Source organism: Balaenoptera borealis, assembly GCF_965194805.1.
Source record: "Balaenoptera borealis genome assembly, chromosome: 6".
Lineage (NCBI taxonomy): Eukaryota > Metazoa > Chordata > Mammalia > Artiodactyla > Balaenopteridae > Balaenoptera > Balaenoptera borealis.
This window is the reverse complement of record NC_138863.1, coordinates 8,018,841-8,038,149: the sequence shown is the minus strand read 5'-3', so window position 1 is coordinate 8,038,149 and position 19,309 is coordinate 8,018,841. Positions and strand designations below refer to the sequence as shown.

The 19,309-nt window shown below is 47.5% G+C and overlaps 1 long non-coding RNA gene across 2 annotated transcripts in view; it reads left to right on the top strand.

The window, feature by feature from the left end:
• Nucleotides 1-17,515, top strand: part of LOC309630402 — a 30,571-nt gene extending 13,056 nt beyond the window's left edge. The window contains exons 2-3 of one of the 2 annotated variants that reach the window (XR_014245643.1): nt 137-1,017; nt 1,609-17,515. This is a non-coding gene — a long non-coding RNA (uncharacterized lncRNA). Of the gene's footprint in view, nt 1-136 lie in introns of both variants that reach the window. The other variant, XR_014245642.1, reaches the window with a different exon arrangement.
• The last annotated feature ends 1,794 nt before the right edge of the window (nt 17,516-19,309 follow it).

The window sequence follows — 19,309 nt, the reverse complement described above, 5'->3', positions numbered from 1 at the left end:
GGCTCAGTAGTTGTGGCTCACGGGCCCAGTTGCTCCGCGGCATATGGGATCCTCCCAGACCAGGGCTCGAACCCGTGTCCCCTGCATTAGCAGGCAGATTCTCAACCACTGCGCCACGAGGGAAGCCCCCTGGCAGGCAGATTCTTAACCACTGTGCCACCAGGGAAGTCCCGGGCTTAGTGTTTTTATCAGCATTTATGAACCCTTTACATAATCTTGCTGTAAATATTTTCCATACTTGGATAAGTCTTATAATTATGGTAAGGTAAAAGAAAAATCTACAGAAGTTGTAAATTCCTATGTAATCACATCTGTTCATGTTTTCTGTTGTGATTTCTTCCTTTGCATCTTAGCACAGCATATTCCTTCTGCCAGCAGAGTTTACAGTCAGTCAAGTTTTCTTTTGGTTTTTTTGTCTTCATTCTACCTGCATTCTGGGTAACACTTCCAGTGCTGGTCTGCTAATAACCCAGGAGAAGCTCTCTTGGTAACAGGCCTCCCTGCCCTTCTCCCCCAGGAAAAAGGGCCTGGATGGCCCTGGGAAGAGGGACCTTCTTATTGTTCAGGGTTGTCCCCATACTTAACTCTATGTTCACTTCCTCAGTGTTTAAAGGTTGTCTGCATCTTGCCTCAAACCAATAGATTGGAACCTTCTAAAAGCATGGACCATTTTTGCCTTGTTCACTGCTACATCCCAATTGTTGGGCAAGTAATTAAAAATAAACTCTCCTGCTGCTATGGTCTGAATGTTTGTGTCCCCCCGCAAATTCATATGTTGACACCTAACCCCCAAGGTAATGGTAATAGAACATGAGGCCTTTGGGAGGTAATTATGTCTTAAAGGTGGAGCCTTCAGGATTGGAATGTGTCCTTATGAAAGAGACCCCAGAGAGCTAGCTTGTCCCTTTCACCATGTGAGGACACAGTGAGAGGTTGGCAGTCTGCAACCTGGAAGATGGTTCTCACCAGAACCTGACCATGCTGTACCCTGATCTTGGATTTCCAGCCTCCAGAACTGTGAGAAATAAATTTATGTTATTTTGCTATTGCAGCCCAAATTGACTAAGATACCTGCCAACCCAGAAAAACTCTCCACAGAGGCAGAAGAGAAAGAAAACAGTTTTACTATTGAATAAACATTGAACCAGGCTGCGTGCACATGACAGGCATCCACGAAGGAGATTGCAAAGACAGAAGGAAATCTCACCATTTCACGTAGCCAAGCAGATACAACCTGTTACATACATGTTAGCTGTCTTTATCTGAAGGAAAGATAAAACAGCTCAGATCTTTTCAACCAGCAGGAAGTTACATCTGGAGCTAAGCACCTAGGCTAAAACTCCCACAGAGACAAATAGAAGGGGGCCACCCTTCTTGATGTTCATATTTCAGGGATGGCTTCAAGACCCCCTGCAACTGCAAAACTAGCAACAGGCTCATTTGGCTTTTAAAAAGATTTACATACATCTCAGAGACAGAGAAAGCATTCCAATTTCACGTTTTCTAAAGGGAATGCTAAAGAGGATGGAAGTTCTCTTTTCCTTTTGGTACCAAGGGAAATCTAAAATTAATTTTTAAATTAGATTTGTATGTACCCTCATATTGTAGAAGCACCTAGCGGAGTATATGGCACATAGTAGATGCTTGATGAATGAACGAATGCACGATGCGTCCCTTCCTTCTGGAGAGCAAGACTTTCCCCAAGCTGTCCAGGTTCAAGGAACAAAGTCCTGGCTCTGGCTGCCGGTGTTGCCCTTCTCTAGGGGAATGTGATTCCCTGGCCTCCAAGCTCTTGTCTCCCCACCTACTGTTCCTGGCTTTTCCTCCAGGACTCAGAAGGCAGGTGAGACCAGGAGTGACAGAACTTCTGGGAGGGGGAGTCTGGGTTTGGTGGGCGAAGCCTCTCCTGTGGTTCTGGGGGCCTGGTGGAATCTGGAGGCTCAGGTCCGGGCCCAGCAAAGAGAACTTGTTGCCCCTTCCTCGAGTATCTTGGCTTCTGAGAGCCCTCCTGCTGGTCACACAGAGTCTCCTGGGTGGATGCCTAAGGATTTCCAAACAGCTGACTGTCAGCGTGTGGGCAGCCCGGCCAGACCCAGGAACAAAGCCCATGTCCCCCAGCCCGAGGATTCCAACAGGGACCAGCTTGGAACGGGAGGATTTTGGGAATCTCCACCCAGATACTGACAGTGGTTTCTCACTTTGGACCAGCATGAAGTCAAAAGCTGTTCCTTGAGCATTTTCTTCATGTATTGGGAGGGGGCAATGGAGGTAGCAGTTCTCCTAGAAACTATTAAAAACCTACCATTTTAATACTTTTCTCAGACAAAAACTGTTTTCTGAAAGAATTTGCATCTTCATATCAGATCACTAAATTGAGAGCATTTCAAAGCAGAAACCAACGTGGATTTTTAAATTAAGACGTAACATGGTTTCTGCACTTGTCCATTGTTTGCTGAGGACAGTCACTTGTACTAAGACATCAGGGTCCACGTGGAGGCCCCCACGCTGCCCACCCTTTTGACTCGACTCGGCCATCACCAGCCCCTTTATCTGCAGGAGAGAGAACACTGAGGGCAGGTGACTTGAAGGTCTTCCATCCACTCTGTTCACTCTCAGAATAAACCTGCATGAGATTTTGTTGTTCCTGCCAGACTTTCCATTTTTGAAGCTATACTACAGGCTTCTCCCACCACTTCTTTTCCCTCCACGACAGGACGTCTTCTTCCAGTCAGCCTGCTTCTTGAGAATATTAACGGCACACGATTTCGACAGTCACTGCCTTTGTTTTGGGAATGCACATCTCCAGGTTTAGCGTTTGCAGATTGGATTTGAGGGAGACACCTCAAATGCAGTAACGCTGCCAGAAGACATAACTCCTTCATTCCTTTAGAATCTGTGACGTGCGTGACAGGAGAGACTAGGTGCTGGCCATAGGGCTTGATATATGTTTCAGGAGCAAAATCGCAGCTGCCCTCCCGTTGTTAGCAGCTGTAGATCACTAAACCATAGGATATTTTTTTTTTATTTATTTATGACTGTGTTGGGTCTTCGTTTCTGTGCGAGGGCTTTCTCTAGTTGCGGCAAGCGGGGGCCACTCTTCATCGCGGTGCACGGGCCTCTCACTATCGCGGCCTCTCGTTGCGGAGCACAGGCTCCAGACGCGCAGGCTCAGTAATTGTGGCTCACGGGCCCAGCTGCTCCGCAGCATGTGGGATCTTCCCAGACCAGGGCTCGAACCCGTGTCCCCTGCATTGGCAGGCGGATTCTCAACCACTGCGCCACCAGGGAAGCCCCACCATAGGATATTTTAAGGAGCAAATACTCACTGGGCATTGAGGGTACAGGCCAACAGGCTCTGCCAGACATTGCTGGTGTAAACTGGTAAAATCCCTTTTCCCCAAGTGGGGAAGTCCTCTGGCACGAACGTTGGTGTTTTAACTTTCTGACCCACTAATTTCTAGGCATTCTATCCTAAGAAAATAATTCTAAACATGGTGAAAGCTCAAAGCCCAATTATATCAAATGTAACATTATTATAATAGAAAGAAAAAGCAGAAACAACCTAATTATACATGTGCGTGGGGTTAGGTAAATATTTCATTTGCTTGTGCTCTACTTTGGTTTTTCCAGCTGCAAGGAAGAAAGACTCATATGGGGTTTGTTGCAAGGCGGCGGGGGCCTGGACAGTCCTCTCGCCCTTCCTCCGGCGCTTCCTGCAGGCGGCTCTGCTTTCCTTGCGCGTCTGCTGTAACCCCCACTTGCTCCTGACAGCCGTCACGTGCACCTAATATCCATCGCCCCTTTCTCCGTTGCTCACGATTCTCCTCCCCCTCCTGTCCCAGCCTCCCTGATCTCCTTTCTATTGTCTCTCCTTCTCTCCGTTGCTCTGAGGCAGAGGCAAAGTGAATGTTCCTTAAAATGCCATCTGAAGACAAAGTCAAAATTGCTTTCAAATCTTTTTGAAATACATGAAATACAAATTGTTTTGTTCCATGAAATACAAATTGCTTGTCAGCTTTATAAATAGCGAGAAGCAATGGGTCTGGTACATCCGTACATTTGCTAAATTCATCAAATTGTCATTCAGAGAAATTGGCACAAGAATCCTAAAGATGCTAAATATTGGCAAAACAGAAAATAACTTTTAAAAGAATTCAAGAGAAATCAGTGTAAACTGAAAATTCTTATATGAAATGTTATAAATTTGAAAAATCTTAATATAAAGAGTGAAGTCAAAAAGACTAAATTGGCCTAGTTTTCAACAATTTGGACATTTCTTAAAATTCTGGTAAGATATTAAAGAAGAATATTAAATATTTATTTAAAAAGCATATTCCCTAAAACAGTGCTTGGAAAATCAGTGTACTAGCTACGTTTGGTGAATTGGTCACTTGGGGACCAATTGATAAAAGATGGATTCTCATGGAATCTATTGTGAGACCCACAGAGCTGAGTGTCAGGGCCCCTGGAAAGTCATGGGTGGTCTCTCTGTCTGTTTCTGTCTCTCTCTTGTCCCTGTCTCTGTCTCCATCTCTCTGTCTTTCTGCCTCTGTCCCTCTCTATCTCTCTGTCTGTCTCTGTCCCTCTCTGTCTCTCTGTTTGTGTCTTTGTCTGTCTCTCTGTCTCTCTCCTGGGGACAGTCAAGTTTCTGCTTTTCCCTGAACCCCAGCTCCTGCCTTCAGCTCCCCACTCCTCAGCTGGCAGGTAGTCCAGCCTGCCCACTGGCCCTCTGACCCTCACTCCATCCCCCATCTCCCCACTCCCACCGCTCAGTGCCCCTTTACTCAAGGACTCCGCTCAGTCAATGGGTCTGATTTCAAATTCCTGGAGAGACAGTCTGTCTGGCTGCCGCAGGTCAGGCGGCTCACGAAGTGGGCGTGGCCACGCCTTCCAGGGCAGCAAGGCTTCTGTAAAGAGAGTGCAGCCAGGAGGAGGGGATGGCATCTGGGGTCCTGCTCAGCCCCTCCGCTGCCTGGCTCCTGCCCGTTCTTCTCATGGGTCCAGTTCTGGAGATGCCCTCACCCTGCACGAACCCTCAGCAACCAGCCCATCTCCCACAAGTGGCTCCCCTGCCTACTGGCTCTGGCTAAAAGTCCTCACAGCACCTTGATGTGCTAACACAAGTTCGTTGTCTGTTGTCGCCTCCCCAGCTAACATCCTAAAGCTCCTCAGAGCAGGAGCTTTGTCTTGTTCAGAGCTCCATCCCTGGTTCCTACAATCGTGCCTGAAGCTCAGTGAATATTTGTTGAACGACTAAAATAAACTCACGTGTTCCTCAGTGGGAAACACCCAAGTCTCCTCTGAGCTTTGAAAGCTCAGGCACGGCAAGGCCCCAAGTGGGGGCCGGTCCTCCGTCCCCGCCTGTCCCCCCAACCCCTGCCCACCTCTCACCCCTGCCATCTAGGCCCGCCTCACCCAGCCCAGCAGGAGAGGTAGGGAAAGGTATGTCTCTTGGTCTCTTTATTTTTCCAGATGAGCTTCAGAATCATTTGGGCACGGTTCCCAAAAGCTTCCACTGAGGTTCTGATTAACATTGCTTTAAATATATACATCAATTTGAAAAGAAATGACATCGTTACAACGTGAGTCTTCCCACGAACATGACATGTCTCTGTATTTCCTTGTCTTCTTTTATGACTCTCAGTTTTCATATAGTTTCTGCATATTTATTGTTAAACTCGCTTTTAGGGTATTTTACTTACACAGTTGTTATCGTGGAGGTGTCTTCCCCCAACTCTTTTATTTTCTAATTGTTGGTATAGAGGAAAGGAATTGAATGTTTATTTTGTATCCATTCACTTTAACTAAGCCCTTATCAATCCTAAGAATTTTTCGTTTAATTATCTTAGGAATAAAATCACATTATCAGCAAATGACAATTTTATCTCCTTCCTTTTCCTTCCTCTAGTTGAACCTCTTTTTCAGCTGTTTTTTATTGCGTTTGGCAGAGCAGATCCTTTCTTGAATAAACCTTTCGTTAGGGAAGACATTTAGGACGCCACAGAATATTCAAAGAACAAAAGCATGCAAGTGACATTTCCCGATTTCTGGGATGCTGCCAATGCAGTACTTCGAGGAGATTTATTGTTCCCAGTGCTTATATTAGGGAGGGAAAAAAAAGAGAAACAATAAATCAAGTCGATACCTGACGAACTTTGTTCCCTTTAAGTTAGGAACTAAGAGAAAGGAGAAAAAGGAAGTAATAAATTTAAACAAAATGGAAGAAGAAGAGAGAGAATTGATAAACTTAATCAATAGCATGTGGGAGGAAATGGTCCTTCTGCCGAGTGGGGCAAAGTGGGACAGGATGGAGGAAGGGGCTCAGGTCCCACCAGGCAGTCTGGCTCTCATCACATGCCTGGGGGTTCTGCTGACCTCTTGGCCACCCACTGGACATGGACTCCTGACTGGAGGTCTTGCCCCGACCAGTCCCCGGAAGTACTTGGGGTGGGGTAGAGAGTGCTCAAAATCAGGAAAGCACCCAGCAGACCCTGTGTCCAGGGAGAGGGAGGTGCAAATCTTGCGGTGAGCAGTGAGTGCACCCTAGCATGGGGCTCACGCCTGTACTTTGTAAACCCATCTAGCCTTACACTGCTTGTTGTTTCTTACTTTCCCTCTGTCTCGCTTGTTTTTGGTAACAATTTAAAAAATTTCACCCTGATGGAGAATAGGTTTTGCCTGCTCCCAGGCCAGAGCATTTGGGGATCAGGTGCCCTGGGCTGGGTATAGTTGTGGCACCGAGAGGGGAGGTTGGCTATGATGGGCTCACAAGTTCTTTTGGGGCTGGTTCTTTAGAGGATTTAACATTATGTTTATTTGCAGGGAAAGTTCCCTTACAGCCAGCCTTAAAAAAATTAATGTCATTAGCCAAATTCTAAAAAGGACCAAATGCAAATTAATATACTCTGGAAAAAGGAATGAACTAATACAAAACATGTTTTACAAACAAAATGAGGGGATCAGATTCTCAGCAGTCTGCTTGCATGTTTTTGCAGCAAAATGGAAATAAATATCTTCCCAGGGGTTCATCATCCATTCCCTCAGCTCAGTGTAATGTGCAGCAATTTTTTTAATGGAGAAGAAAAAGCTCCCAGCTGCTTTTTTGAACAAGCTGAGACAGAAGGACATCTTGGAGTAGACCTGGGTCTGCAGAGAGTCACTGGGTGGCCCCTTTGTTTTACGATGGAAGGAGGGTGGGCTTTCATTTTCCAGGTGGGGGTCGGTGAAGAACAGGCTTAAGCGGTGCTAGTCTCCCTGGTGTGCAGAGTTCTGGCACAAGCAAACCAAGGGCCTCCTGAGACCCCAGCCCCTTCTCCCTGAGACTGGAAATTAGGGAGGCTTGTAGGGTCATCTAGTGGGCTCTGGCCAAGGTTGCCTGGTTGACAGGACTGTGTGGTTCCCGGCACAGTGTGGGCTGAGGCTGGAAGTCCAGCACCTTGCTGGTGTGGAGGTTTGGGGAGAATTCCGAGCTGGTGAAGATGGCCTAAGGAAACTGAGGCCTTGGAGACCAAAAGAGGGGTACCCTTGGGTCAGGACCAGCAGGGGCATCACTTCAGTGGCCCACAGCATCCTGCAGACTTTGGGACCAGTTTTCAGCAGTGACACTGGATGGCAGCCTCAGTGGCAGAGATGGCAGCTGACTGTCCTTGTCTGGTGTGCGGTTATCTGTTAGGGGGGTCTCAAGGTAGAAGTACTGAACTTCCTGCTAATAGAAGCTTGCAGACGTGTAATTAGAAATTCAGAGAGATGTGACTCCCTTTTGTATGCTGAGCTGGTGAAGCGAATCTTTCTGTTCCTCTCCATGCACTTAGCACCACAGACTAATTTTCAGTATTTTGCAAAATCAAATTAGTTTGGGCAGATTTTGGAAAGGAAACAGATGTTTACCACAAACACATCTAAGTTTCAAAGTTTTAGAACAGAACGACATTTTCTCTAACGATCAAATATATCTTCCAGCTGGTTTAGTTAAGATAATGCTAGTGGCTGTAACAAATAAACCTCAAAATACATTGGGCTCAAACATCTAGAAAGTCCAAAGTGGGTGTTGTGCTTGGCATGCTGGTTCTCTTCCAAGCACTAGTTCTTGGACCCAGGATTCTGCTCTCTTCAGCACGTCGCTTCCGGGGTCACCATCTTGTCCACATCGAGCTGACTGAGGGGCGAGGAGCATGGAGGACCACACACGGGAGCTTTCCGTGGGCCAGGCCTGGGAGCAGCACGTGTCAATTCTGCCCACATCCCATAGACCAGAACTCAGTCATAGGGCCGCACCTGACTGCAGGGAGGCTGAGCGGTGACAACCAGCGATGCCTGGGAGGAAGGGGACATCGCTTGGTGAACAGGTCACAGTCTGTGTCCCAGACAGCACACTGATCGTCACAAGACACCCAGAGCACCCCTCACAAAATCTGGATTGGAAATGCCAAGTTCAGTGTAAAAATGTCAGAGCCCTGGAAGCACGTGTGTTGGATGAAGGAGTAAAGGAGGCGTGCGTTTCTCCTGTAGGGGAACGAGTCTATGATTGTGCTCCTTGGGCCAAACTCGCTAGCAGTGCTGAAGCTCGCTCCCGTCCTCTGCCTTGACCACCTTTTCAGCTGGGGGTTCTGACATTTTTGGGTCAAGGAGCAGAATGACACATTCTCTAACGCTCACGTCTGAACCATTGTTCTGGGGATGTTTCACAGCCCCACGAGTGTCATCGGCGCAGTGGACACTCATGCAGCTCTGGCCCTCTGAGGCATCCAGGGCCTCAAAGGCCCTGCTGAGGGGAGACGTCAGGGCCTACCTGGTACAGGTGGGGTGGCTGTCGCACACCCTGCAGGAGCCACCTGGAATTATCCAGGAGCTCATGTGTGGTAACCTCCGGGGTTGGCTGGAGAATGCCTGCAGGGAACTTTGCAAAGGAGAGGGTCCTTGGGAGTAGGTGGGCATTATTCCCATGGGAATACGGGTTACTCCCATCCTGAGACAGGGGCTGGGGAAACTTGGGCCACGCAAAATCCAGAGCACGTTTGTCTTTCAGGTGGCACTGTGGTCACTTTGAGGCATTTAGCACCTGATGAAGATGCTTCAGGGCCATTTAATTTTCTCCTGACAAATGCACGTGCCCTCTCAGCCCTTGGGTCAACAAGGCCGTTGCTCATCCCGGTAAGAAGTCCCGTCTTTGTTTTTATGATTGTCGCGTGTTCCGCCCGGGGGATACTCTGGAACTTGTCCTGGTTAACGTCCGTGTGATGCGTGTGCAGGCACTGTGCTGGCCACTCAGCAGACACTGTTTCCCTGGTCCTTGCAGCCCACGGTGGGCAAGGTCCTGCCACAGACTCTTTCAGTGCCAGGAACAGGAGGCTTGCTCCAGCTGCTTTGGGCAGTGGATGTTCGCTGAGTGATCCAGAAACTCTCAGGTGCTCTGTCTTCTGGGGCATCTTTTAAATGGCTATTTTGTACTATTTTACTGAAGGTGTTGGATGGTGAAAGGGGTCTAACTCACGGTGGCACAAACTGTTTCACTGTGAATATTTTTGTAGTCTTAAAAATCCTCTAGGTTTCAACTGAAATTACCTGGAGCCACATGTGAAAATGTTGTCAGGGTAGTTAATATAGATTTCTTTAATAAAATCTGGTCCGTCTTCAGCAATACTTATTAAGCTACCCTGTCTATATGACTTCGGGGTACCTGCTATAGACACAAAGGAGACGTACACCTTAGCCCATAAAGCTAAGTATGAAGAGAAAAAATAAAATGGAAACTACTTATTGCAAAAAAAAAAAAAAAAAAAAAATCCTCTAGGTTTCCACCACCAGGAACTTCCCCGTGTTCCTCTCTTGACAGCCTGCAGCCTCCCGAGCGCCTGAGGAGGTGCCTCCAACCTCTCCTGATTCCATTTTGGGGGTCCCCCTTTGCTTCCTTAAAACTCGGCCTCCTCATTATGCTGCGCAATTTAACTCCCGCCACACTGGGTACTGGGCCTCCCTGGGCACCCCAAACCCAGTAACATTCTCTGCTAAACAGAGGGCTCCCCTAGCCCACATTTCAGAGGCACCGAGGACCTGCCAGCGGCATCACCCGTCCGGCTCTTCTTTCTCCCGCCCCGCAAGCGGGCTGCCTCCTTCTCCCCTCCCCCACCCCAGGCGAAAGTGGCTTCTTTGTTAACAGGACAGAGAAGTGTCCGAGCACGGGACCCCCGTGTACCCCCACTTGGAGATGAGTTGTGGATTTAAGGCAGCTCCAGCACCAGGCAGTCTGCCGTCTGCTCGGAAGAGGAGCTGCGGCTTCCTGGCCAGGCTTCCTCGCTGCTCACCAGCGCCTGGTCCCCGGCCCATCTCGACCAACTAACTGCACGATTTGCTCCTTATTTTACCAGTTAAGATTTCTTTCTTTCTTTTTTTAAAGAATCCCACTCTTTTTTTTTCTTTTTAAAATATCCTCAAGGTTTTTATTTATTTATTTTTGGCTGCGTTGGGTCTTGGTTGCTGCACACGGGCTTTCTCTAGTTGCGGCGAGCGGGGGCTACTCTTCATTGTGGTGCGCGGGCTTCTCATCGCGGTGGCTTCTCTTGTTGCGGAGCACGGGCTCTAGGCGCATGGGCTTCAGTAGTTGTGGTGCACGGGCTTAGTTGCTACGCAGCATGTGGGATCTTCCCGGACCAGGGCTCGAACCTGTGTCCCCTGCATTGGCAGGCAGATTCTTAACCACTGTGCCACCAGGGAAGTCCCCCAGTTAAGATTTCTGAAAGGAAATCTGATTGGCTTAATGAATTTCCACTCTCGTGCCCGGCACTCATGGGTCAGATGCCCACCCTGGCCAATCAGCTGTGGCCAGGGTAGCACAGCACATGGCCACCCTTACTAGGAACTGCTTCTTTCAGAAAGGACCGAGGGAGTGGGTATTCCCCTTAGAACAGGAACAGGGTTCCCTGCGGCTCCTGGGATTGACCGTGTAGTACACTCTCCTATTCATATAGCTATTAAGTATCAGAGGCAAGCTTCAAATCCAGGCATGCTCCCGCCAAAACAACTTAAGCCATCGGCCCCTCATTCTCCACTGGTCTTTCAAAGGTAGACGTGGGAGATACAGGAGGGTGGAGAGGAATTCTTCGGCCAAGACTGAAGTACAGCCAGAAAGGTAGAAATAAGAAAGTGATATTTTTTATTCCCTCCCTTAGTAGATACGTTTACGACGCCCCTATCAAGAACAGTTACCAAGCCCCTAAACAAACAAAAAACCTCACACTGCAAGAAAAATCACCAATAAATCATTACCCGAAGTTTGGAAAAGTGTCGTGAATTGCATATTGAAAAGTCAAGGGAATGGGGTGAGGTCATCTTAAAATGGCAGAAGGCCCCTCAAATTAGAGCCAGCTGTGCTCAGGCTCCACACCTGGCTCCACACATGGGCCTGTCCGTGCGAGAGGAGAGTCAGGAGCAGAACACAAACCATCCCGGGAACCCACAGCAAACGCGGGTCCCTCGCCAGGTAGGAGCTGAAGTGGGAATGAAATGATATCAGCAGCTCTCTCAACTCTCCATAGTTCAACACTTCAGAGAAATCCTCAAGGGTTTTTAAAGCTTTCCACGCTTTTGTTTTATTTTCTGAATTTTAAAAACTGTTTTCTCCCAATCTCTTTCTCTTCCTTTGGTCTCATGGTTACTTCCTGTTCCAGGCACCTGCAAAATAGTCCCAGTTTCCCTTGATTCAGACCCCTGAGTATTTATCCTAAGTTCCTGTGGCAACCTCTTTGGAAGAAGGAATGTTCATGGAAATATTAGATTTCAACCAAGGCTATCTGGGTTTGAATCCCCATTCTAATTCTCATCAGCCTAGTGAACTAGGGTACATGCCTTGTTTTTCTCATCTGTAAGAGGGGGATAAGTATAAGAATAAGATAAGTATAAGAATCTCCTTAGGGCTTCCCTGGTGGTGCAGTGGTTAAGAATCCGCCTGCTGATGCAGGGGACGCGGGTTCGAGCCCTGATCCGGGAAGATCCCACATGCCAAGGAGCAACTAAGCCCGTGCACCACAACTACTGAAGCCTGTGCTCTGCAACAAGAGAAGACACCGCAGTGAGAAGCCTGCGCACTGCAACAAAGAGTAGCCCCTGCTCACCGCAACTAGAGAAAACCCGCGCGCAGCAACAAAGACCCAACGCAGCCAAAAATAAATAAATTAAATAAATAAAATTTTTAAAAAAGTTAGAATTTCCTTAACACCCAGCTTTATTCTTCCTTCCTGACACTTTGCAAACTCACTCCTCTCTTTCCATTCCATGCCTGCACTCCTGCACGTTCATCTCACAGGTCTCCTGCCTCTGGTCTCTATCTGATCCAAAGCCATCAGGCTTGTGGCAGATGGAACTATCTGAGTATTGCAGACTCATGATGGCTAGAGCTGGAGGAGATCTTGGGAACCAACCAAAACAACCATCTTATGTGGAGGAGGAGGGAAATGGAGGGTTCTGAAGACGAAATGATTTGCTGAGCTGGAGTTAGAATCCAGGACCCCAGACCTCCCTAGGCACTCCTTTTATTATGCCACATGGCCACTCATGAACCAGGAGCTAAAGTTGTTGAAGAAGGTAGGTTGGTGATGGCAGTAATGAGATCTTTGTTTCCAGTCTCTGACTCATGCCCTTTGCAGGGAGATGCTGAGTTGCCCCCAACTAGAGTAGGCAAAGTGTGATTCTCTGCTCTATGGCTGTTGGGGTTGGCCATGTGACTTGCTTTGACCATTGGAATATGGGCAGAAGTCAGTTCCAAAGAGCATATGTGTTGCCACCCACCCCTCTTGCACTTTCTGCTATTTATCATGGAAAGAACATACCCCAGGTGGCCACTGGTTCCAGAATGAGAGACACGGAGGAGAACTAAACACAATCCAGAGCTTGAAGTAGAGCTGCTGCAACCAACTTGCAGACCTGTGAATGTGAACTAGATGACTGCTGTTCTAAGCCACTGAGATTTCTGAGGGTGTTTGTCACCCAGCAGGACTCAGCAGGAGTGAGTCTGTGTAGTGAAGTCCACTCTCCTTGGCTCTGGAGTGAAGGCTCCTCTCACCTGAACTGCAACCAATTCTTCAACCTCATCTCCCTCTTCTTTTCTCTGCCAACCTTCCATTCCAGCCACATCTGAACCACCTGCACATTCCCACCTGAGCCCCTCTACTCCACCTAGTTAAGTCCCAGACCTCATGAAGACAACCAACCCAGTCCCATTCATCCCTCCTTCCTCTGAACTCGGGTCTTGAGAGAGCAGATTGCTCAGCGATGCTTCCACACTCTCACACTCTCCCTCACCCTGTTGCCCCGTCCTGGGTCCTCCATCCTTCTGTGTTAGAAGCAGTGTCTGGCACAGCCCTACCTGCTCCTTACCCAGATGCCTCTGTTGCACGGTCCTGGCTGCCCTGCATCACCCCCATGCCACCACTAGGCACTCTCTCTGGTCCATCCTCATGTTAACAGGACCCAGGTGACTCCTGGTACGGAGGAGAGGATGTTGGAAGCCAAGAGGAAAAGCCCTCAAAGGGACGACCAAGACAAAGAGAAGAGGCCCAGTGGTCTGGGAGCTTTGACAAGACCAACCTGGATGGCAGGCCATGCCTGCTAACTGAACCTGAGAGCCTGCTGGAGGAGGCCTGGGAAAGCCCTGCCTCGGCGCCTGGTGGTGACTTAGAGCTCTTGAAGCCCTTTCTTTCACTGGCAGGTGGGCATCAAGAAGTCAACGCATTCAAAGGAGAGGGGGAGAGAGGAACTGCCTGATCATGGCAAAGGAAAATAGCCCAATGTTTCATTGAAAATATTTTACCGAATAAAAATTTTCCTATCTGGCAAGAGTGCTTTAAAAGTGGAGCATTCGGATCATGGAGGAAGTCCTCTTGAGGCCAATGCAGCTCCTGACGCCCTGCCTCAGAGCATGGAAACCACCACCGGAAAACCTGAACACTCGAGACCACAGTCAGCAGTGCAGTCGAGAGAACCTGCAGCCCTCCAGGGCCCAAAGCCAGAGAATGTGCTGGAGGAGAGTTTTATTGCAGGAACCAAAATTTAACCAGCTGGAGGTCTCTTTAAACAATCATCCTATTCATATATTTAAAATAAATGTGCGTCTATTAGCAGGCAGTCAGCGTTTCGTTATTAAGATGGAAGATGGAACAGAGTGTTCTTGGCTGAGTTGGTCCCAGAGTCCCAGGCTCCTCTTCAGGATTCCTCAGCATGTGGTAAAGACATTTATTAAGGTAAATGTGTTTCAGGCCTGACAGACTGGAGGCCCTCATACCTACACAGCAAACAGCTGCCAACCAACTGAGTGGCGCACAGAGAAACCTTTCCGAAATGATGTCATTATCTCCTGACATTCTACCAGATGCCCGGAGGGAGCAGGGAAGGTAGGGAGAAAAGAGGAGTTTTAGAATGCTCAACGGATTTACCAGAATCTCTTGGTAAGAGATACTAAAATACTTCGTAGAGCTACAATAATTAAAACAGTGTGAAATGGTTAAAAAAAAGAGACAGTTCCAATAGATTCGTTTTTTTCAAAATAGACTTCAGGTTGCATATGGTGTCAATACATAATAAAGGGGAAAAGAGGCTCATTCCTTGACATGATGAAACTTGTGGGCAAGTTTTACAAAGAAAAAGTCTGCAGAATTAGGAATGAATATGGAGCCATAACCCCTGAGGCAGCCCCAATACCAAAACCTGACCAAAAAAACTTTTACCAAAATGGCAAAAAATTACCAAAGAAGACTTGAATAAATGAAGAGATGTATCCTTTTTGTGGATGGAAAGTCTTTGTGGATGTCCGTTCTACCCCAAATTGATAACTACATTTAACACAATTCCTATCAAGAGCCCAGTGAAAAAAAATTTAATTTTATATAGGTATTCTAAAATTCACCTGGAAGAATAATTATAAGAGCATAGAAAAGCAATTTTTGGAAATAGCAATGAAATAAGGAGGAGACTTGCCCTGTCATGTATTTTTAACTGAGATATAATTTACATTTTAAATGCACAATTGAATGAGTTTTGACAAATGTATACACTCTTGCAACCCAGACAAAATATAGAACATTCTGTCTCCCCAGAAGGTTCCCTTATGCCCCTTTAGAGTTAACCTTCCCCCAAATCCCCCCTCCTCCCACACTAGACCTGACACAGGCAACCGCTGATCTGTCACTATAGATGAGTTTAGTTTCACCTGCTCTGGAATTTCATCTGAGTAGAATCTTACAGAAAGTTCTCTTCTGTGCCTAGCTCCTTTCAATCAGCGTGATTGATGTCTGTGAGATTCACCCTCTATCAGATATTAAAATAATTTACTGAGCCTATAGAAATCAAAAAATCATACTAGCATAGAAATAAACAGATTGATCAACAGAATAGAACAGAGTCCAGATCTGACTCCAAGTTCAAGTGGGAATTTAGGAGATAAAAAGGTGGCAATTCAGATTAGTCTGGAAAGTACGGATTAGCCAATTAATGACCTGGGGATGACTGGCTCATCACTGAGGGAAAATGAGGTTAGATTCCCTACTGTTCATCTTTTGCTGAAATAAATGACAGATGGATTAAATATTTAAAAATAAAACTAAATCTATCAAAAATATAAGGAAAATACTTTATAATCTTGAATTTGGAGATCTTTCTTTAAGCATTGATCAAAAGCCTATATATATGTAAGATTGATAAACTTGACCTATATAAAAATCTGAAACATTCATCTGGTAAATTAAATCACCTGGGGAAAATAATTGCAACATACATGACAGATAAGGAGTAAATATGCTAAACAGCTTAAAAGCTACTGAAATCAGTTAGGAGGCAAATACCCAAGAGGAAAACAAGCAAAGAATAAGAACAGATCATTCACTGAGGAAGAAATATAAAGGGCCAATAAACAAGCAGTGAGGTTCAAAGAAATACAAACGATAGCAATGGTTTAACATCTAATTATTTTTTAACTATCTGATTGATTTAAAAAAAATTAAGACATCCATTTTTTGTATGCAGATTCAGATACCCGTACATATTCTTTGGGAGGCTTAGTTTTGAGTGGTGTTTTACAAAATGCTCTCCTGTGTGACCCTACTTGATCTTTAGCAGCTCCATTTAGTAGGAAGGTGAGGTCTTATTGATTTTACAAATAAGGAGCCCTAGGTTCAGTGAGATGTCACAGAGATAGTAAGTGATAAAATCAGGGGTTCACCTGTAGTTTTTTGAATGTTTATTACGTCGCGGTTTTCTTAGAGCCAACCTGGTTAGATTTTTCTCCAGTGAATTTTCATCAGTTCAAAAGTTTCAGAATTATTAATGCTAATATATTATGCTCTCATTTCAGGGAAGATAAATTTAATGCCATAAGAATTTACAATCTTGATTCTTAATAAAACATTACATCCATTTAAGGTAAGACACACTGATAGATAAAACGTCTTAAAAAGAATGTGAGAATGACTGCATTGTATTACTTCTTTAGTATGGCAAGGAAGCTGTGAGTTATGGTGTCAAAGGTATTTTAAATTTGTGAAATTGATTAACTAATTGGTTACTCCACTCCTTCAACAAATATGTATTGAAGGAGTGGATTAACCAATTAATCCACTGCTATGCGACAAGGCTCTTTTCTTGACACTGGGGACGCAGAGATGAGCAAGATAGACAAAAATCCCTGCCTGCGTGGATCTGGGGTTCTAAATTTATTTTTCACATATGACAAAGTAATGTTTGTGCTAGTTTAAGTATAAAATATACGACGACTGCAATGTTTTAAATAATCCAAACGGTATAAAAAGCAGGTAATTTAATAAACACAAACTGTAGTTTAAAATACACAAAAATGTTCTCCATTTTTGCCTGAAAATTAAACTTAGAATTATAGGAATGCCAGGGTTCCCTGCTAGAAGTTATGTTTATATTTTGTTCCTCTTCTTCTTAAGAAGGTATCAGAAAACCTCCTTAGACTCATTGAGGGCAGCGCCCACCCACCTTAGGAGAGCAGGAAAGGACACCTGTGTCCCTTGACTGAGTTTGCAGGAGGAGAGGGGCCAGGGCTCTGACCTTGGAGAAGAGAACATGACAATGGCCTGGGCAAAGCGGAAGGTAATCAGACCCTCTTGTTTCAAAGGTTTAAAAGAAAAAAATCTGACCGACGCCTTGGAGAATCCCTGAGAAACAGAGGACGTTAGTTGTGGGGCTTCTGGGAAATTGGCTTCAGGACAGCTCTGACTGGGCGTCCTGGGCCAGCTCGCCCGGGGGGTGTGGTCGAGCATGTGCCCCAGACAGAGGCCTGCCTGAGGGGGCTCTGCTGGCTTGAGGAGGTGCCAGCCAGGGCTCCAGACCCGGCTCCTGCCTTCCATGCCCAGTCCCATCAGCAGCCCGTGCCTCTGCACCCCTGGCTGTTGCTGCAGGACACGGTGCCCTCCAGGCTCCCAGAGCAGCGGGCCCGGGGCTCAAGCCCAGTCACACCCCAGCACTTGACGGCCTCAGGGACCACATGGAGGGGAGTAGATGCTAGGGGTGTGGGGACATCGGGCCACAGGAGGGAGACACGGAAGGGAGCTGGGAGGACACCGGTTACTTGGTGATTTAAAACATTGTCTTTTTTGACACGGATGCTAATGATTGGCTCAAGGAAGGCAAACAGCTGTGTGACACACCTAGAATGTTACAGACCTGTCCCCATCTGTATCCAAGTACACGTGAGCTTGCAGGGGGTGTGCGTGTGCATCAGGTGGCGGTGCCCTTCGCCCCTTGGACTTGATATGAGCTCAGCTCGGGGCGCATTCCACATGCTGAGGACTTTCTGAGGGGTCTGCGCTAGATTCCTGCAGCATCCAATGGGGCCTGCTTTCCCCAGGTCACTGCTGAGCGTGGACCCTGGCCTTTCCTTAATCCCCCATGCCCCCCAAAAGCCGAGCCGCAGGAGGAGGACTTACGTGTCAGCAGGACAACTTCAAACTGACCCTTGGATGCCGCTTTGCGTCAGTGTCCCTCCTTGTTCCCCCTGCCGCGGTCCCCACCGCGGACAGAACGACTCAGCCAGCTCTGCCGCCCGGATGCCTGACGCCTTCCATGTTCTCAAATCTCACCTTTCTCTCAAAATATCAAGGTGTTTTTCTCGACAAAGGCAGTGCCTCTCCCAAGGGGATCTCTGCTGCCAGCTGTTAAGCTGAGAACCAGTTCACTTCCTTTCACCTAACGCTGAACCTCTGAATCGGGAGGCACAACTGGACAAGGATGAACTGTTTGACATCAGCTGTTTATTTAATAACCACTGATAAGTTGCAAAAATATCTTACATAAGCCTCTGGAGATGTGCTTGGAGTTTGTTAATGATGGATATTTCAGAGGTTAAAAGGTGGAAGCCACTTCCAGAGGTTGTAAAGTAACCCTTAAAATTCTACGGTGAATTTTACACTTTCAATGGCAAATTGTATGATACCTCAATGAAACTGCTGCAAAAAATTTTAAATTCCATGGCAGCTCCTGGTGAGGAAGAGGTAGGGATGGGAGACAGTTCCATATTTTGGCCACTTGAGGCCCCCCGAGAGCTCTGTCCTCCGGCGGGGATCCTCCACTCCCTCCAGCACCCGCAGAGGGAGGGGCCCCTCAGCTCTGGTCAGGTGGCGTAGAGCACCTGGAGGCACCCATTCTTGAGCACCCCACCTGCTGCGAGAAGGGGCCGTGCAGCCGTGTGCAGAGCCCAGACAGCTCATGTCAGCCACAGCCGGAGGAACAGCCAGCCACGGAGGGAGACTGGGCCTTGGCTCGGGCGCTGCCGTTGGACTGAATTCAAGCTCCAACTCCTGGGAGCCAGGGGAATTGTGTGCCACTCCCACCCAGCTGCTGGGACACTCTTTGTCTGCCCCACCCCAGGCGGGGCTATCACAAGACCTCTGAAATCCGGCCACAATCAACTGGTCCGAGGTGAGTCTTTGACCCTCAGAGTCTTCCTTCCTGAGTGCCCCCCGCCCAAGCCCCTAGACCTTCTCTGATGGTTGAGCTGGGAGGGGAAAGGTATGGGAACTGCCACACTCATGGTCCTAGCAGGTCTGAGAGAACACGCCGACCCTTAGAGAGAGCCAGAGGGCTGATAGAGAAAGTCCCTGTGGCCTTGGCGGTGCTGATTCCAAGCCCCGCCCCTGCCCCTACAGCCCGTCTTCTGCCAGTCCCTGAGGTGCTGAGCGGTCTCCTTCTGCAGAGCCAGTGAGAACTGAGAGTCTCCTCATCTGTAGCCCAAACCTGACCATCAGCAGACTGGGCCTGGGGCTCAAGAGCTCCTGGAGGAGCAGCGGGGAGAAGCCTAGAGCAA